At 44.1% G+C, this 18529-nt stretch overlaps 1 protein-coding gene and 1 long non-coding RNA gene across 4 annotated transcripts in view; one reads left to right on the top strand and one right to left on the bottom strand.

Moving 5' to 3' along the window:
- Window positions 1–1376: 1376 nt before the first annotated feature.
- LOC105482192 (uncharacterized) lies at window positions 1377–8592 on the bottom strand. Its single transcript, XR_987432.2, has 4 exons — window positions 7279–8592; window positions 6446–6695; window positions 4504–4651; window positions 1377–3918 (listed from the first exon to the last, which is right to left on the bottom strand). It is a non-coding gene; the product is annotated as an uncharacterized lncRNA (long non-coding RNA).
- Window positions 4201–18529, top strand: part of LOC105482194 (DnaJ heat shock protein family (Hsp40) member C5 beta) — an 81046-nt gene continuing 66717 nt past the window's right edge. For 2 of the 3 annotated variants that reach the window (XM_071068162.1, XM_011742202.3), the window contains exon 1: window positions 4201–4347. The gene's annotated coding sequence lies outside the window, so the exon portion shown is untranslated. The remainder of the gene's footprint in view (window positions 4348–18529) is intronic. The other variant, XM_011742201.3, reaches the window with a different exon arrangement.

The following is an 18529-nucleotide window of genomic DNA, read 5'->3' as shown; positions in this document are numbered from 1 at the left end:
CAATACATCCCTTACACTTTACTTACAATACAGCATAAAATGCCTCTGCTAATGACTTGAGCATTGTATTTCTTGGATCTATGATCACTTATTATTTTAACCTTTCAAAGCCAATACTTTTAGAGCATTCAACTCAAACTACTTTTATTGGCCTGGAAATGCTTTATTGCAGTTTGGCTGACATTTTCTTTTAATAATGTCATGAGCACTCCTTAAAAATGAATTCTGTTGGGGTATATAGTACTACCTTTGTTTTAAGAAAATGTTATGATTTTGTGTGTACATGAGGTGGGTCCCATAGCTACAAACATTAGCAATATGTTTCTGATTCAACAGAAAGATCTTTCTGATTCTATAGGCACACTTCCATTTCTATTAAGCGTTAAGTATTTGGTTGGTAAAAATTCCTGAATTTAGATGTACTTTTTCAGGATTACATTAAATTCTCAACATCTTTTAAGAGAGAGTCCAACTTCAGAGTCACTAGGCTTAATTAAAATCTCTAGCGCTTAGTTTGTTTATATTCCTTACCTACTTTGTAGATTTAGCTCTGGTAACTGTTGTTATGCTGACACTGGTTTCCAGTGGGTCACTGAAATCAAATTAATGCAGGCATCTGAAAAGTCAGACATCAATTGTGTTCATTTTCATTTTCCTTATTTTAAAAGGTACAAAATAAGGAAAAGTGATTCTGTTTAACCTTGAAGAATCCTGAATGTATGGACATAGACTACAAGCATTTTAGTGGAAAAATAAAAATTATTTGTAGAAAAAATCCTAAAGAACAAAAACCAAAAGCAAAATAAGAACAAAATTCCTTTCTATACCAATTCTTTTCTGAATATGTAAAGACCCAAGGTCCAAACTCCATTTCCTAGGCCTTTGGAAATGCCTTTAGAGTGTACTCAATACTTTACATTCTGTACTACTATCGAGAGCACTCTATACTGTACATTCAATTTCTTTGTCCAAGTGCAGTAGCTCTCAAAGTCTGGTGTCCACCATCAGGCCTAGGAACCTGCTAAAAATGTCAAGTCTTGAGACTCACTCTAGATATTCAAAACCAGAAACTTGATGGGTGGGGCCTGCAATTTGTGTTTTAACAAGTCCTCAGCTGGGTGCGGTGGCTCACTCCTGTAATCCCAGCACTTTGGGAGGCTGAGGCAGGTGGATCACGAGGTCAGGAGTTCAAGACCAGCCTGGCCAAAATGGTGAAACTCCGTCTCTACTAAAATTACAAAAAATTAGCTGGGCATGGTGGCGGTGGAGGGGGTGGGCGCCTGTAATCTCAGCTACTAGGGAGGCTGAGGCAGAGAATTGCTCAGCCTATATATATAGGCTGAGACTATATATATATATATATATAGTCTGTAGAACACAATTTGAGAAATTCTGCCTTGAAGTGGAATTTAAATGTTGACAAAATTAGCATTTCCCCCCACAAAATCCTTCTCCATAACTGAGCAAAAACCTTTGAACTCTGACTTACAAATATCTATAACTTTCACTCAGCCTGCAGAATGCCTGCTTCTGAAGAGGTGTGCAGGCTTCCCTCATCACTGCCGTGGGGACCTGGAGCCTCTGTGTGCTCCAGGTGTAAGGCTTTGCCTGACTCTGCTACAGGTGTGCACCTGTTTCATCACAGGGATGTATGCTCAAGGGATGTGGCATAATCCACACCTCCACAGAATGTACAGCATTGAGTATGCTCAGCCAAGACAAAACACAAGGAAAGATGTCATCTTTATTTGCCCTGAGATGATAGTTGGAGGAAGACTGTTTGAGCAAAGAGGCATTGATCCCTGCATATCCTGCCAGGGAAATACCCTCTTCTAAGCAAGGTGACCTTTCAAGCAAGTTTTGAGAATTACTGATTTAGAATGTAAGGTATGCATAAATATATCTAACTGTGATTTGGGATCAGACACACACTGCATTTCTTCTTTCCATTGAACCTTTTCTAGATCAGAGATGAAAAAAGATATTTTTTTAAATGTAGAAAGGTGAAGTTTGTGATGGCAAAAAAGCGTATTAATTGTGATTTTATTAAATCAGTCATGTGTTTTCTTCAAGGTATTGGGACCAAATTAATGCATTCATAACATTACTTTGTTTTCATTGTATTTGTTTTTATTGTCATCTGACATTTAAGGCAATTAATACTGTATTTCTACTTACGTTAATAATAAAACAAACCTTTAAATAATTTTATTCCAGTAAAATGTGTGAATTAAAGGAGAAATGTTAAGTAAATATTAGTGCAGATGGCAATATTCTGAAGATGCCACATGAATAATCAAAGTGTGGGAAATGCACGTTATTTTCATGAGTTCAGCATAATCCATTTTAACACTTTTCCAATGTTGAGCTTTATATTTGTTTTCTGTTATAAACAGTGCTTCAAAAAAACCTCTTGTAGCTAAATATTTTTCATATCTGTAATGGTTCTCTTAGGAGAATTCACAGATGTGGAATTGTTGAATGGAAGGGCAATAATTATATTATTTTAAAGTTTAAAATTGGTGTCCATTAATCATTTCCCTAAGTTTTTATGAAGACATTTAGGAAGTCAGTAAAGCAGCATTTATGACCTATGGGAATACTTTCTTCCTTGTTACTCAAAGCGTTGCTTAAGGCAGTGGCCTTCAAGTGTGTTCTGGGACCAAATGGCAATTTCTCCCCAACCAGCCAAGGCGTGTGGTGGGGAAAAGCCTTGGTGGAAGATCTGGTTTGTAGTTAATGTTAAGTAACCTTTCCACTTAATTAGCTTTGTGATATCGTGCAAGACACAACTTCTCTAAGTTGTAATTTTCTCATCCATAAAATTATACTAAAAATAATACTGGTTATCTCACCAAGTTGTGAAGATTAAATAGAGTGATATATGTGAAAATAGCTTGTAAATGAAGCATGATGTAAAATGTTATCAGTATTATAAAAGCCCAATATATGTTCTCCTCTTGAGAGATTCTTAAAGCCTAATTCTCTGACTTCACAGGTACGTCGTCTCACGCAATTCAGATAATTTTTTAGTACCATATAGGGTTAGTGTCTAGAAAAAAATGAAGGATATGAAAGAATGAAGAACGAAGTTCCAGTGAGACGCTATTTCTTTACAGATTGCTCCTCCCTGTCCCCTACACAACACTAGAACCTGGTATAGCGCTGTAGTCAATACTGTGTGTGTGTGTGCATGTGTGTGTATGTTTGAAACAAGGTCTCATTCTGCGGTCCAGGCTGGAGTGCAGTGGTGCAATCTCAACTCATTGCAGCTTAGACCTCTTGGGCTCAAGCGATCCTCCCCTGTCAGCCTCCTGAGTAGTTAGAACTACAGGCATGCACCACTACGCCCGGCTAATTTTTGTATTTTTTGTAGAGATGGGATCTCACTATATTGCCCAGCTGGTCTCAAACTCCTGGGCTCAAGTGATCCTCCCACCTCAGCCTCCCAAAGTGCTGGGATTACAGGCATGAGCCACCTCACCCTGCCAACACTAACTCTGGACTTTTGTTTGAGCTTTGCTGCTTATCATCAAATCTCAATGAAAATATTAGTTACTCAGAAGTCACCTTACTTGTTAATCTAGAATTGGTCTGGTGGCTTAGGATTTCTGAGTCTAGGCTAGGACCAGAGCCAGCCACTCCTGGCATCTACATTGCTAGGGAAACTAATGATCTTCACTGAGACTCTATTCTCTTCCCATAATGTACATTACCCAAATGGTCTCTTGTCATGTGTGGATTCAGGTAAAAATTGTCTGATGAGCTGCATACCAGAAAACTGTGATGTGGACAAACTCCAGAGAGTAGAGCAAGATCTGAGTGCAGCGTGGTCAGAATGGCAGAGGCTGACACTGAGAGCACCTGGGCTCTAGAATCAGCTCTGTCACTTCACCACGTGGGGCCTCAGTTCTTTATCTGTAAAAAAAAAAAAAAAAAAAAAAAAAAAAAAAAAAAGGAGTTAGATGAGAATCTGGTCATGAGCTGATCTTCTAGGTCTCTCCCCACAGTTAAAATCCCATAATTCTGCAGGTCAGTTTATAACCTGCAAGGGGATTCTTCCCTGAGGGCCCTCACAAGGTTTTGAATGGTAGAGCAAGTGGAAATGGGGGAATGTCCTTCCCAACCTCCCGCCGTGGGCAGGACAGGAAGTGCTGTCCAGGAGGGCCTTAGCTGGACCATCTGGGGGAATGAGGATTCCACTCTGTGACATCACAATATCCAGCCCAGGTTTGACCTTGACAACCGGGAAGGAGAAATAACAGGAGGTGCAGTTACTGATATAGCCAAGGTGGGACGCTGCTGGAGGGAGCTAGAAGGGATCAGCCAGCCATGCCTCCAGTTCAGGTACGTGGCATTGCTAAGCTCGGAACAGGACTTGCCAATGTCTAAAGGAAAAAGAGGAGAGATCTCAAGGCAAGTGTGTCTCCAAGCTTAGGAAGAACAGTATAAGCACAGATAGCATGTGCCCCAGCTGTGTTAGGGTAATGTAAGGTTCCATACGAGCAGAAGCAGAGCTGGGTGCATTCTGCCAACAGCCAGTCTGCTTGTCATGAAGCTGGACGGTGAGGACATTTCTGAGGCTGTAGTCCACTTGTGCTGCTGGTGATATATTTCTATATAGAGGTTTTTGTCTTTCAATAGCTTCTCCCTGGAATGACAGGGAAGAGTAAACAAAAATAAGTTCACTGAAGGAAGTATTTTAATAGAAGCCAGTACAAAAACAAACAAAAGTAATAAAAGGTGAAAAGTTGTATTATGGGTTAGCAAGCAAGACTGACTCTAAGGTCGAGTTTTGAAAGTTCAAACCTTGAAAGGCAAAAGGCCACCCCTATAAACAGTAAAAGAGAAGGGGCTTTTGGCTGAGAAGTAAGTAAAACAGTTCTGCTGGAACCATATACGGGACCCCCCACCCAGCTCCCAGCAACTCCCGCCAGTGAAATCATTGCTGGGGATGCGGACAGTTCTGTTTTCTTTACCTTGCCTTGGGGTTTTGGCTTCTACAATACTTGTTTCTTCCTGCAGTCTTGGGGCCCCGAGAGGCTCTCAGTGACAGCAAAGAACTGTTCTGTTTACCAGTGGGGCGGAGCACGGGGCCAGCGCCAGGCCCTGACTCATCCCCATGTGGACTCCCTTGGGTCTTAGCACACTGCAACCCCGGAGTTGGAGCACAGGACAGCTCAAGCAGGCACACTGAGCTCTGCCTGCAAGGTCAGAGTTGATGGCGATGCTCCCTCAGTGGGAGCCGGAGTCCCTGTTCTGACAGGTAGGTCAGTCACCCACAGGGGACCCAAACAGCCATTGACAAGAGGAAGAAGAGATGGAATCTCTATCCACAGGACACAATTCTAACTATCCTTGACCTCCAGCACATCACGAATAAATATGTCATAGCAGTAAGGCCAATACTCTCACATTCTATGAAAGTAGTAATCGTCCCCACAGCATGTAAAACTGAGAGATCCAGATAAAAACAAAATACACTTGCACATTAACTTTATAGCACACATTCAACTGCTGTACAGAAGTCACTGTGATTTTCATAATTCGGTTATGATCTAATCATAACCACTCAAACCTTGAACATTAAAATCTCATTGGTCCAGTTTTTAGCCTTCCTTCCTTGATAGCCATTGAAAACTAAGTTTAAGCTGAACCTCAGATAATACCCACAAAACACAGAAAGTCCTAACATCTCCATTTGCATTTATTGACTGTAACGTTCCCTGACCCTTGTCTTAGTCACATGCTGCTGCAGCCTGTCACATACTGCAGAATTTTAGAGTCGGAGGGAAACTAGAAGATCATCCATTCCACAGCTTCGTTTCCAGAAGGAGAAACCAGACACAGAAGTGTCTCGGCTAAGGGGATCAAGCTAGTTAGTGCTGGGGACTCAAGTTTAAGCCCCCTCACTCTCAGCCTGGTGGCCTCTCCAATACACTCCGCCCCACAATGAATGAATGTGTTGGTTCATATTTGAACTAACTCTTTGATTTTCTAAGTTAGAATATGCTAAAAAGAGGAAATCTCGTTTATCACTTTGGTGTGGTTATTGGTAAAAGTAGGTATTCTCCTAGCCTCTGCATCGCCATACAAAATAAGCTTTGGTTAATGACAAGAAAAAGCACCAAAGACCCCATTCAAAAGACTGAGATAACAGTGAAAATAAATCCAGGGAAACTGACTAGCTATAGTAAATTGAGGGCTGATTAGAAGTAATCTTTTTTTTTCTTAAAAAAAAATTTACACAATTTACCAGATTTTTACTTTATAATAAATATATAGTCTTCCTGTGGCCTTGTCTTTTCCAGTTTAGGTAGACAATACTTTGTTTATGAACATGTGTGTGTACACCCTTGAATGTACAGATGAGTAAACACTTTATCTGGCAGGTGTGAGGCTGGCTATTACATCCATCCATGGTAACTGACCTACCCTTACTTACCTCATGTATCTTCTATATGAGCCTTCTCTGACTTATCCAATGAATTAATATTCTATTTGGAATTAACATGATAGTATAGGAGGAGCCTCCTTAGACTTGTCCAGGGTTTGGCATACATGATGCTATATATGTCTTGCATCCATAATTAATCTGCAAGTTTGAGCCCGGGCAGTGCCTGGGTGCAGGTACTCAGCGTTTTTCCAATTAAATTCATTGCAAATATAATAGTATCAGTCCAAAGATCCAAATTCTGAAAGAAAAGGAAATGAAATGAAGAATTTTTTAATAAAAATAGAGACCTAATTTTTATAGTCATCAGCGCCATCATTAGCCTTAGAGAAGTCTGATAAGTATTTTCTAGGTCATTAGATTGTTTTTTAGCCAACTAAAATGTGAACTTCCTGTAAGGATTATCCATATGTTTCTGGTTTTATATGCAGATTGCCTTTAATAAAAGATAATTATGAAGCAATTACCAACAAGAAGGAGCATAAGAAATAGCATTCCATCATGGCATAGGCTTTAAACAGTTGTTGTTATAGCTTTCAGCTTCCATATTAATTTTAAAAGTTGTGTAATATATTGAGTAATTTTACACACACCACGCCATATAACTACAGGAGAAAGCTGATTGTGAAAAACAGAGGGATAAAAGAAGTTTTAGTTTCAGAATTCTTCATTGTGGTTTTGAAGTTTCAAATCTCTCCAGTAAAATGAAACACAGGTATGCCAAGTAAACTTTTGAAATGTTTTCTCTTGAATTACCGGAGAAGATGCAGCCTTGACAAGTTTTATTTAAGAGATTTGGAAGGAAAAAAAGCAAAGGAAGCTACCTCTCTGAAGATCCTGAGACAGCAGAGTCTCCTTTTGCTGCCATCCCCTGAGGCGCCTTGGCAAGCGGCCATGCTGGATCTCCGACACGCGCAGGACACTGCCTGTCATCCCAGCCCAGCCCCTATGCCCACTCTCCCAAGAATTGTGCAACAGGGCCTTTGTAACCTGAGGCCCGTGAAGTCTGTGGAGGAATGTGACCCAGAGCCAAGGGGCGTTGGTGCCACCAGGGCTGAGAAGGAGCTCTCCTGCTGTTTACCCTGCTATCCTGTGGGAACCTCAGAAGGGGGAAGGTATGCTCTGAAATGCATGGGGAGTCAAGTCCTTGGCACAGCTGTGAAGCAAGCACTCTAGTGAGTGTCTTTTCCCGTCATCTTTGCTGACCTCCGGAGGCATGCTTCATGCTACTCCAGAGAGTAGAACCTGATGTGCTTTAATTTTTATTGTATTTGTATAAATATATGGGGTACAAGTGCAATTTTTAAAAATGCATAGATTGTGTGGTGGTCAAGTTTGGGCTTTTAGGATACCCATCACCTGACCTACCCATCCTCCTTTCAAGCCACACCTCCTCCTCCTCCTCCTCCTCTTAATTGTGTCTCCTACTGAAAGCTACAAGTTGTGGTCCCATTATTCCAATGTCCTGTAAGGGTAAAGGGCATCCTGCTGTCCAAGGAGCAGGGATCCATATTATATGTGATGAGGATGGTAGAGTGCCAGGCACTGGTAGCAGGACAGCCCCGGAAATCTTTGGGATTCATCGATTTACAAAACCAGCTTCCTGCCTCCTCTCCTCACCTCTCCCATAGACATCATCCTCCAATATGACAAGTACACAATCTGGCCACCATAATACTTGGGGTTGTTCCGTCTCTTCTGCCTGGGGAAAATGTCATGAGCTGAGTCATGAATATTCTCCTTTTAAGTTACCCAAACATCATGATGGCCACACAAATGGAGCTCTAACCAATAGGAAGTGAAAGATTCACTCTCAGTCTTGCCATTTGAGTGGCACTGAGTACTACAGCGTGTAATTCACTATAAATGACAAGTTCCACATTTTTATATTACCAATATTGTTGATCACAAAAAGTGGTCTCAGGAAAACGGACGTTTTAGCCAGTTGAGATGACAACTTACTTGGCACCTAGAAGACCAGTATTCTCGTCCTTTCAAGTATATTTAGAATGCAAAATCATTATTACTACAAGAGAGGGAAAGCTTTTTTTTAAGTTAGGATATGTTCCTCTGCATGGTAGGAACTGGCACTATCTCCCTCCCCACATCGACCTTATTTCCTCTCATACTATGTCCTTTCAAGGAGGTTGTTTTCCAGTCTCCTTTCTATGACAAATGAATTCAATGTCAGTTTCAATCCAGTTTGTACTTTTAAAAACTTAATATGCACCTGGGACTGTACTAGGCACTGTGACAACAGTAAAATAAAATGTTTGACATAAGTTGGGCTCTTTAAGAGTTAAGAATTTAGTTAAGGAGACAAGATGTACACCTGCAAAGAGTTCAAAAGCAAAGAGGAAACTACAAAACTATGTGAAAAATGTGCGCACTGTGGACTTCAAAGTGCCCCAGGGGCTCAGAGCGAAGAAGCAGTGTTGTCTGGAGTGTTCAGGTTGCTCATGAGGGCAGGTCAGCACTGACACTTGGGAAGAATCTTGAAAGGAAGAGAAACAGAGTATGACTGATTGACACAAACTTAGGGAGAAAAACAATTTCCTAGTGAAAATTTTGGCCCTGGCACAACCACTCTTCTCCCACTCACCGGCGCTCATGTCCACTCTCCCTGCGCTTTGACGACTCGTTCTTGGCGTGCAAAGCAAACAATTCACATTGCTTCATTGGGATATGAAAAAGAGGAGTCATGGAAACACAAGGACACCAGGAAGGACAAAATGAACTCTAACAGGTGGTTTCCGTGAACAGCCCTGCATGCTGAAACCAGGGCTGTGTCTGACTTTAATTATGCACGTGGGCTTCTAGAGCCTACACCCTGAAGCCAACATGTTCCAAAACTAACTCATTATCTTCCCCAAACCTCCTCCCCCTTTGTGATTCCCACCTCAGCCAATGGGCCTCACCATATTCCCAGTTTCTCTGGCGAGGATCTCAAGTGCCCTCTGATTCCTGAGTCACTCTCTACTGCTGCATTCGGTCACTGAGCATTGAGTTTAGGGGGTTGGATCTCCACATCTTTTCCGAACCCATTGCCTCAGCCAGTTCTTCCTGCTGCCACCCTGGTCTGGGCCCTCATCTCCTCATCTTCCTCTAAGGTCACTCATCTCTCCAGCCCCATTCCTCTGCACTCGTTGGCCACACCTTTCTAAAATAGCAACCAGCACTCCCCAGTTTCAAGTTTTTCCCATTGTTTGTAAGACAAGGACTAAACTCCTTTGCTTGGTTTTCAAGGCCTCTCACCTTCTCCAGCTTCACTGGACCAAGCCTCTCCCCTTGGCCACCCATTTACCCATTCCTCCCCACCTCTTATGCACCAGGCGGATCTGTCTGCCTTCAATTTTCCAGCTTGCCCAATACTTTTCTTGCCTCCATGGTCTTGCTCATGCAATTTCTACAGCTTTTCTGATAGTTGAACTCCTAATGCGGCCTCCTGTGGGATTCCTGCTTCCCAGGGGCCACTGCTTCCTACCTCCATCATTTGTATGACATTCTCCTGACATTTAAAAAATTTTGACCCTTTGTGCTGAAGAAGTGAGCCAGGTGAGATTGGGAGACCAGGGTGAAGGGAGTAGAAGAATGTTTTGAGACAGGGAAGAGCATGTGTAAAGACTCAGAGGACAGAGAGAATGGTGTGTTCATGGAGCTAAACGTGCATAGTAGTTAATAGAAACTGGGTTTGAGTGGACAGGACAGCATTGGGAAGAAATGGCACTGGAGGCAGGGGCAAGTCCTAGGGATTGGCCCTGCTAAGAAGCTGGACTTTTAGCTAAAGATCAACGGGGAAGTTTGAAGAGTTATCAGCAGGGCAGTGATGGGATAATATTAGCATTTTAAAGGAATTAGTATATGGGGACCAGAGAAAGACTGGAGAAAGGACTGTCAGTTAGAGAAGGCTGGCAGGAGATAATAAGCTTGGTCAAGGGTAGTGACCAAGTTCACTACCTCTATTCAAGAAACAGAGGAAGAGAGTAGACTTCAGAGAGCTTTAGAAAGGAGGCGTGATTAGGCCTGGTTAATTGATGGGCATGGTTTAAATGGAGAGGGTGAGAGAAGGGAGACACCTGGGTTTCTGGCATGCCTAGAAATGATACTGTCCACGGCACAGCATCACTTCCTGCTGATGCCCTCTAAAGAGACTGGGTCTCTCTCTCCCTTCTCAGAGATGAAACTTTTGACAGTGAGAGTGGGGGTAGTCGACAGCTCCTCAGACATTTGCTTCGGAGAAGACACTTCCAGTTGATATGGGGCCTGGATCTCATTCATTTGTTACAGTCTCCAGGGCAACTAGTTATTCAATAAACTTTGGTGAATAAACAACTGTGCCTATAAATACTGTTCCTGGTAGTCTTCCTGCTATGTTTTCTAAAAAATATTGGGCATTTTATCTTTTATTGCCCTTCATAGTGTAAATATAATGGAGCCTGTCTTCCTCTCCAACTCAGATTTCAGTTGAAAGTCTTCATTAGGAGGCAAGTCTTCTGCCAGCTGGGTTATTTGATAGCCGTCATAGTCTTCATGGTGCTCCTTGATGGCTATTTAATATCTGGTAGCTCAGAGTCATCACCAGAAAATCAACTGTGTCTTTTGACAGCATCCCGGGCCAACAGTCCCCTTCCTACATCTTCCTTTCTCTTCAAAGTCATGGCCTGTACAACAAAAGATTAAAATCCCCTTATGTCCTTTACTCCTACCTAGAACCTTAAAGGAACTAAACATACCATGTCTTCTGACTGCATCTTTTCTTATGAATCACTTCAAGGCATGCTCATATTGTCAGAAAGTAGTTCATCTCCAGAATCATGGGTCACGATCAACTTGCTCTGTCTCTCCCCTGCCACCACTGCTCCCTTCCTCTATTGGTAAGTCCACTTGATAGAGCGGTGAGGTCTCCCTCTTTTCCTCCTCCACCTGTAGTCTGTGCTGTTGTGGCATGTTCTTTTTTTTTTTTCTTCTTATTTATTTATTTATTTATTTATTTATTTATTTATTTTCGAGACAGAGTCTTGTTCTGTCACCCAGGCTGGATTGCAGTGGCACGATCTCAGCTCACTGCAACCTCCACCTCCCAGGTTCAAGTGTTTCTTGTGCCTCAGCCTCCCCAGTAGCTGGGATTACAGGTGCCCACCACCATTCCCTGCTAATTTTTGTGTTTTTCGTAGAGACACATGTTTCACCATTTTGGCCAGGCTGGTCTTGAACTCCTAACCTCAAGTGATCTGCCTGCCTCATCCTCCCAAAGTGCTGAAATTACAGGCGTGAGTCTTTCCTTATTCACATCTTGAGGCTGCTCACAGTCCTCCCTTGTGTCTGGAATCTCATAGTGATGGCTTTCTCCTGGGCGCATGTTCGTGAGAGCCCCTCACTACCTCTGTAAGTTGCAGAAGCAATCAGTGAACACTTTCTTCACCCTCGTTAGCAGACCTTCAGGTTTGCATATCAGCGATTTCATCATAACTAGGAAATGGTAAAATCATAGTCCAATTAATATAATTCTTTAATTTTAAAGAACTATACAACTAGAAGGAGGTAGTTATCAATATATATTTAAAAATGTGGCCGGGCGCAGTGGCTCAAGCCTGTAATCCCAGCACTTTGGGAGGCCGAGATGGGCGGATCACAAGGTCAGGAGATCGAGACCATCCTGGCTAACACGGTGAAACCCCGTGTCTACTAAAAAAATACAAAAAATTAGGCGGGCGCCTGTAGTCCCAGCTACTCCGGAGGCTGAGGCAGTGTAAACCCGGGAGGCGGAGCTTGCAGTGAGCTGAGATCCGGCTACTGCACTCCCACCCGGGTGACAGAGCGAATCTCCATCTCAAAAAAATAAAAATAAAAATAAAATAAAATAAAATAAAAAATAGAAATGTGTTTCCCAGAATTTAAGGTAATGATATTGCCACAGTTGATACACACATATGTTATTATAAATGCTCATTTTAGAAGATGAAAGATACCATCTGAATAGCATACAAATAATAAGTGCTATTTAGGTCATTATTGGCATTTCCTCCTATCCCTTAACATAATTTCAGTCAGCTTTACATTTAGACGTCATTTCTTGCTTAGTTTTGAGATAAGAGAAATAGCAATCATTAAAAGCAACCTATTTTTTTTTCTTAAGCACCTATTGTACTAGTCATGGTTCTTCAGAGAAACAGCACCAATAGGAGAGATGGACATATGTGTGTAATGTATGTATTTCATATATATACATATATAAAATAAGGAGTTGGCCCATATGGTTATGGAGGCTGACAAGTCCCAGATCTGCATTCAGCATGCCTGAGACCCAGGAAGAGCCAATGTTTCAGTTTGAGTTTGGAGGTAGAAAAAAAAACCAATGTCCCAGCTCAAAGTGGTGAGGCAGGAGGGTCAATCTTTTTGTTCCATTCAGGCCTTCAACTGATTGGATGAGGGTGGGGTGGGCAGCAGCAACCTGCTTTACTCAGTCAACTGATTCAAATGATTGAATGATTCAAATGTTCGTCTCACCCAAAACACGCATGCAGACACACCCAGAATCATGTTTGACCAAATATCTGGGCACCCTGTAGCCTCGTCAAGTAGACACATAAAATTAATCATTGTACCTACTATGTCATCAGTTGGCCTAGTAATTACCTCATTTAATTGCCACAAAGACCTCCCATGTGGAAAGTGGCCTTATTCCCATTTACTCCACAGCTGTTTATTTAACAAATGTTTGCACACTTTAGAGATGAAGAACTGAGCCTCAGAGAATTGAAGTAACACTTGTCTAAGGCAGCACAGCCAGTAAATGGCAGGACCAAGATTTCAACACAAGTCTAAGACTCAGCTGGGTACTCTGAACCAGTATGACCACTGCCTCCCAGCACTGGTGCTGTGCTCCCCACAGGCCCTGGGGCTCCCTCCTTAGGATGGAGGAGAGCTGAAGGCATTAGCCACTGGCCAAAACTCAGGGCAGCAGTGGGGCAGGCACGCTTGAACATGTGGGACCTGAGTGCAGCTGGGAGCCTGGAGAAGGCTCCCCTTTCCTTGGCCTTTGAGATGACCCACAGAGCACGAATCTAGCATTTGTTGAAAGCTACGTGCTCGTGTTTTGTGTGGATATTATTATTTAATGTTCACAACATTTCTGTGTTCTTCCCACCACCCCACCCTGTTTGGGAGGGAGACAGTGACAGCTTCCCCATGAGGCAGCCATGGGCAAGGACTAGGAGGCATCCTTTTAAACTGTTGTCCTCAGAGCCACCAAGAGTACCCTAGGTTGCCTTAAATGGCCCCATGGACCAGTCCAATCCTGTTCCATCGCTCCTCAAAATCTGTCCATAAAAACTGCTTAAAATGTGCATGAATCAATGGCTCCGCAGGTGTGTGCTGCCTGCTGATTCACCCACGAGCAGGCCTGGGCTTTCCCTTCTTTTTATTTGCTCCTCATCGCCTGATACATTGCTGTTCCTCATTTTCCATTTCCACTAGAGCTTGGCAAAAACATTGTTCAGTTCTAAACATAACTATGAGCCCCTAAATAAATATTGTATAAAAGGAGCTCCTTTGTCCTCAACTTCCCGCAGCACTCTCTGCTCTACGGAGTCCCCTTCATCGTGACAACATAAGCAGTCCTCATGGCATTGGCCAGTTAGCTTCGCCCATAGCAAAACTCTCATTTTGCAGAGGAGGAATCAGAGACTCAGGAGGGCCTGGGCCTTCCCCAAGTTCACACAGTTAGAAGCCAAGCCATCCGTGTCCCAGTCCAGTGCTTCTGGTGTATCCCACAGACATCAGTTCTTACGGGATGGGATGGGGTCAGCCCCCTGGACTGACCCAGTGCAGGCAGGTCAAAGAACAAGACATCCTGGAGGTGGCCTTGCGGGAAGGCACGCAGGCTGGCCCAGGGCCACACGGGAGGTTGGCACCTGTTTTGCATATTTGCCTCCATGTACAGCCATGTGGGTGCAACACAAACAAAGGTACTGGAAGAGGAACTGGGATAGGGAAGTACTTTTTATATTAACAGAAGCAGATTCCCTCTGGTGTGCATGCTTTGCTGGAAGGCCCGGGAAAGAGCTGAGATTCCTAATTGACTAGAATATGACTCACTTAGGACTCCCATTCCCAGAGGAAGTGGCTTTGGCTCGTATTATGTGTTTACAGAAAATCATCTCATCCATGTAAGCCCACAGCATTGGATCCACCCAGCGGATTCTTCTCTATGATACCTTGATGGGTCTCCAGACACGCATTTGGCTTCCATGGGAAGATGTTTCCTGATCAGACCCTTTGGTCAGCTCCCGAGCTCTGAAGCAGACCACAGGAGCCGAGGGTCAACTGTCTTGTTTCAGCCGAGGACTCTGAGAATCCTCTACCAGCCAAACACTTGCACAAGGAAACACAATCAGTGGTAACAACTCTCAGAGGAAAGGAAAAAAAAACTGCTTCTTGCTTTCAAGATCATTCTAGTTTTTTTTTTTTTTTTTTTTTTTTTTGGTAGCATGAAGGGTAAATAAACTTTAGGTGCCTTGAGAGCAATTGAATCATAGTTGAGAAGGCAGCACACCCTAGAGGTGGATAGAGAATTTGGATGGTGTCCAGAGATGTGGGAGCTCGTTCTGGATACCAAGGTCTCACTGGTAAAATCACCGCACCGCTTGACCTGGGATGCTCAGAATTGGGAGACCCATGTTCCTACCCTCGCTCTGTTAATAACTGTCTGATGTGTACATGAAACCCCTCTGAGCCTCAGTTTCTTGATTTATAAAGTGGGAATAATAACACTTGCCGTGCCTGCCTGTCCCAGGTGTGTGGGTCAAATGACCCTATGTGAACACACTTTGTTAACAAGGGAGTATTCTATTTGTGTGTGTGTGTGTGTGTGTGTGTGTGTGATGTAGGTGGGAATGTCTTTTGCTGGAAGTGAGATGGAAATGCTGAAGAGTGGTGGAGAATGGTAAAAGGTCTTACTGGGACACACAGAGGGTGCTGGGTAGGGTTGCAGACCCCTAGCACTGGAGACCCTGGATCTGCAGCTCCAGCATTCACCCCACCAGCAGATGGACATGAGGTCCAGTGTTGGCTGGGGTGGTGGATAGAGTTAGGCATATTGACAAGGCAGCAGTTACAATGGTGATCCCAGAGATTTCACTGAACAGGAAAGGGGCTGAAGAAAGGGACCCAGCAGATAGGTTTGGGGAGCTCGGAAGTATCAGCAAGATGTAAGCATCACGTGCATAAGGGAGATGTTGGCAAGGTGGCAGTGGTGGGCAGAGAGGCGAGGCTGGAGTTTCAGATTTGAGAGGTGGAGGGCATCCAAGATCTGACAAGGGAGGGGTTGCTGGCTGGGAGGGCCACGGTGGTGCTGAAGGGCCCCAGGCCAAATGACAAGGTTGGCATAGAAAGAGTAGAAGCTGAGTGCCAGGGTCACCTCAAAGAATATGGTGGAGTTGTCACACCTAGGGAGATGGGAAATCTGTGAGTGGTAAGGACATCAGAGGTGGGGGCAGGTGTCTGGAGGGGCTGGGAGGAGAAGGCTGATGCTGTTTTAGGGTAATGGAGACCCAGAAAACAGATCTACCTGGATGCATGCTCAGATTTGAAATTGGATATGAATTACATACAGATTGGTCATTTTACATGTAGATAATCAAAAGTTGTTGGGACATCTTATCCTCAATAATACAAAATATGCATTAAAAAACTGTAATAAATAACTCCTTTTAGCTATTGACATTTTTCATAAAATAGGCCCAAGGGCATGGTTAGTACTAATGAAAGAGAGCCACGCATTGCTGAATTTTCAGGAGTTTTGCAAGCCAGGTGTTATGTTGATAGCTTGAAATAGGCCTGGAAGCGAAATCAGCAAACATTACAAACCAGGGCTTCCCTCAACTAATGCCCCCCTATCCCTGGAAATCTAGTTTATCAAATATTTCCCAGCACCACTGCCTAGGCCTAAATAAATCTCCAAATCTGCGCAATTTTACAATCCTGTTGTGGATTGAATGTGTTGTGCCTCTAAAAGAGACATGTCCTAATCTCTGGTACCTGTGGATGTGGTCTTATTTCAAAGCAGGGTCTTTGAAGATATAATTAAGATCTAAGTTAAGATGAGGCCTTACTGGAGTAGGGTGGGCCCTTAATCCGATGTGACTGGAGTCCTCCTTAGAAAACAAGAAGAGATACAGATAGATACAAACAGAGTGGGGAAAACCATGTGAAGACGCAGACCCAGGGCAGAACAGCATGTGACATTGGAGGCACACCACGGTGACACACACCAATGATTGCTGGCGGCACAAGAGGCCAAGAGAAAGACATGGAACCGACTCCCCTCGGAGCTCCAGAAACAACCAACCCCGCAGACACCTTGACTTCAGACTTCTGGCCTCCACACCTGTAAGAGAAGACATTCCTGTTGTTTTAAGCCACGCGGTTTGTGCCATTTACGGCAGCGCGGGGAAACTGACAACCCTGTCACAGCCTCACGTTTGGGCAGGAGGGCATGGAAGTTCTTCCACATGAACAGCAAAGGGAAGGTCGGCTTTTGCCTTTCCCTGTCTCTGTTCCTAGGGGACCTTCCCTCTTCCAGCACGTGTTTTCTTTACCATGATCTGGTCCTTCCCACGAGGTGCCAGGTATTGTTGTTCTGAGAGGTGAAGGACATCTCTTAGCCTTGGCATTCCCCCAGCAGCCCCCAGCAGCACTTATTCACTGCTGGTGAACTGGCTGATTGTCTCTGGTTGGTTCCTGGGTTTTTGTTGTCATTTGCTACCTGAATCTCTCAGGGGCCTTTCGTCTTGACATAGCTGAAGAGTGGATGGAGTGGAGATCTCAGAATTTCCACAGTTGCTCAAATGTTTCTCCCTTCAGACAGAAGCCTTACAAAAAAAACTCTGATTTTTGTAGCTTATAAATCCCCCAACAGACGAACTGTGGGACGCTATTGCAAAACTCTAGTTTCAGAAGAATGCACCAAGAGGGCAGCGTCCTCTCCAGACGTGACCTGTCCCACGCGGATGTTTCCAGGAGTGTTTTTCTAGGCAGTTCTCGTCATCTTAGGTGGCTGAGAGACAGGCATCAGGCACATGGAAAATCAAGGGTGATTTGGAGTGAGAAACAGTTTGAAATTGTAACTCCTGTTTACAGTTTCTTTCTTTATGAACACCAGAGGGCACCACAGTCATACTGAATGGTGGGTCGGTCTTGCTTTAGGACTGCAATCCTGGCACCCAACTTTTCTTTTTCTTTTTAAGTTTAAGAACTAAGAAGTGCTGAATTGAACATGGATTCATTTGAATATTTTGCTCGGACTTCTAAGAAAGTTGCAGAGGAGGCTTTTGGGGCCACTTGCTGGATGTTCACGCCCAGGGCCTGGGGCAGGGGGACCTGTGGGGCAGCACTCCTTTCCTGCTCTCCCACCCAGTCGTGAGATTGTCCAGCTCTGGTCTGCTCTGCAGCAGGGCTACGACTGTGTCCCAGGTCAGAGCTGCCTCTTGCAGGGACCCAGCTCATTACTTCCTGGGCTCATCCTTTTAAACTGGTTCTGTGAGTTGTTCCGCTTCGCATCTGGAGGTGAGACCCGACCCTGGGAGAATGGAGGATTCCCCAGGGAAGGTCGAAGGATGGCTGAGGTTGCACTGTTGTTGCCTCAACAGCGGTTGGGCTTCGGCAACAGGGACCAGTTCACCGGTGTGTGTGTCTGGGGTCTTGAACAGTTTCCCGCTGATAGCTTCCCACTGACAGCTGCCCTCTGGTAGCTTCCCACTGACAGCAGAGCATTTATGGTTCTGGAGAAATATAGAACATTTTCTAAAGGCTCCTAAAAGGCTCTGGAAGGAGCAGGAGCAGAGCTACTGAGGGCATGGGAGGCTTCGTGGGTACTGGGGGCCCTGTGAAGGGGTGGCTGGGCTGACCTCCAGGGTGACCTGAGGCCTGGGAGGAGAGACCACGTGGGAGAGGTGCCTTGCCAGAGGTGGGCAGCAGAGGCAGATGCTACCAGCACCATCGCCTGTCTAATCACGAGTGTCTGGGCCCCAAGGGGGTGTGTGTGCTTGTGGAAGAATCTGTGGCAGATGACACAAC

The sequence above is a fragment of the Macaca nemestrina genome, chromosome 8, assembly GCF_043159975.1.
Source record: "Macaca nemestrina isolate mMacNem1 chromosome 8, mMacNem.hap1, whole genome shotgun sequence".
Lineage (NCBI taxonomy): Eukaryota > Metazoa > Chordata > Mammalia > Primates > Cercopithecidae > Macaca > Macaca nemestrina.
The sequence above is the reverse complement of the archived record's forward strand: the minus strand, read 5'-3'. Positions and strand labels throughout refer to the sequence as shown.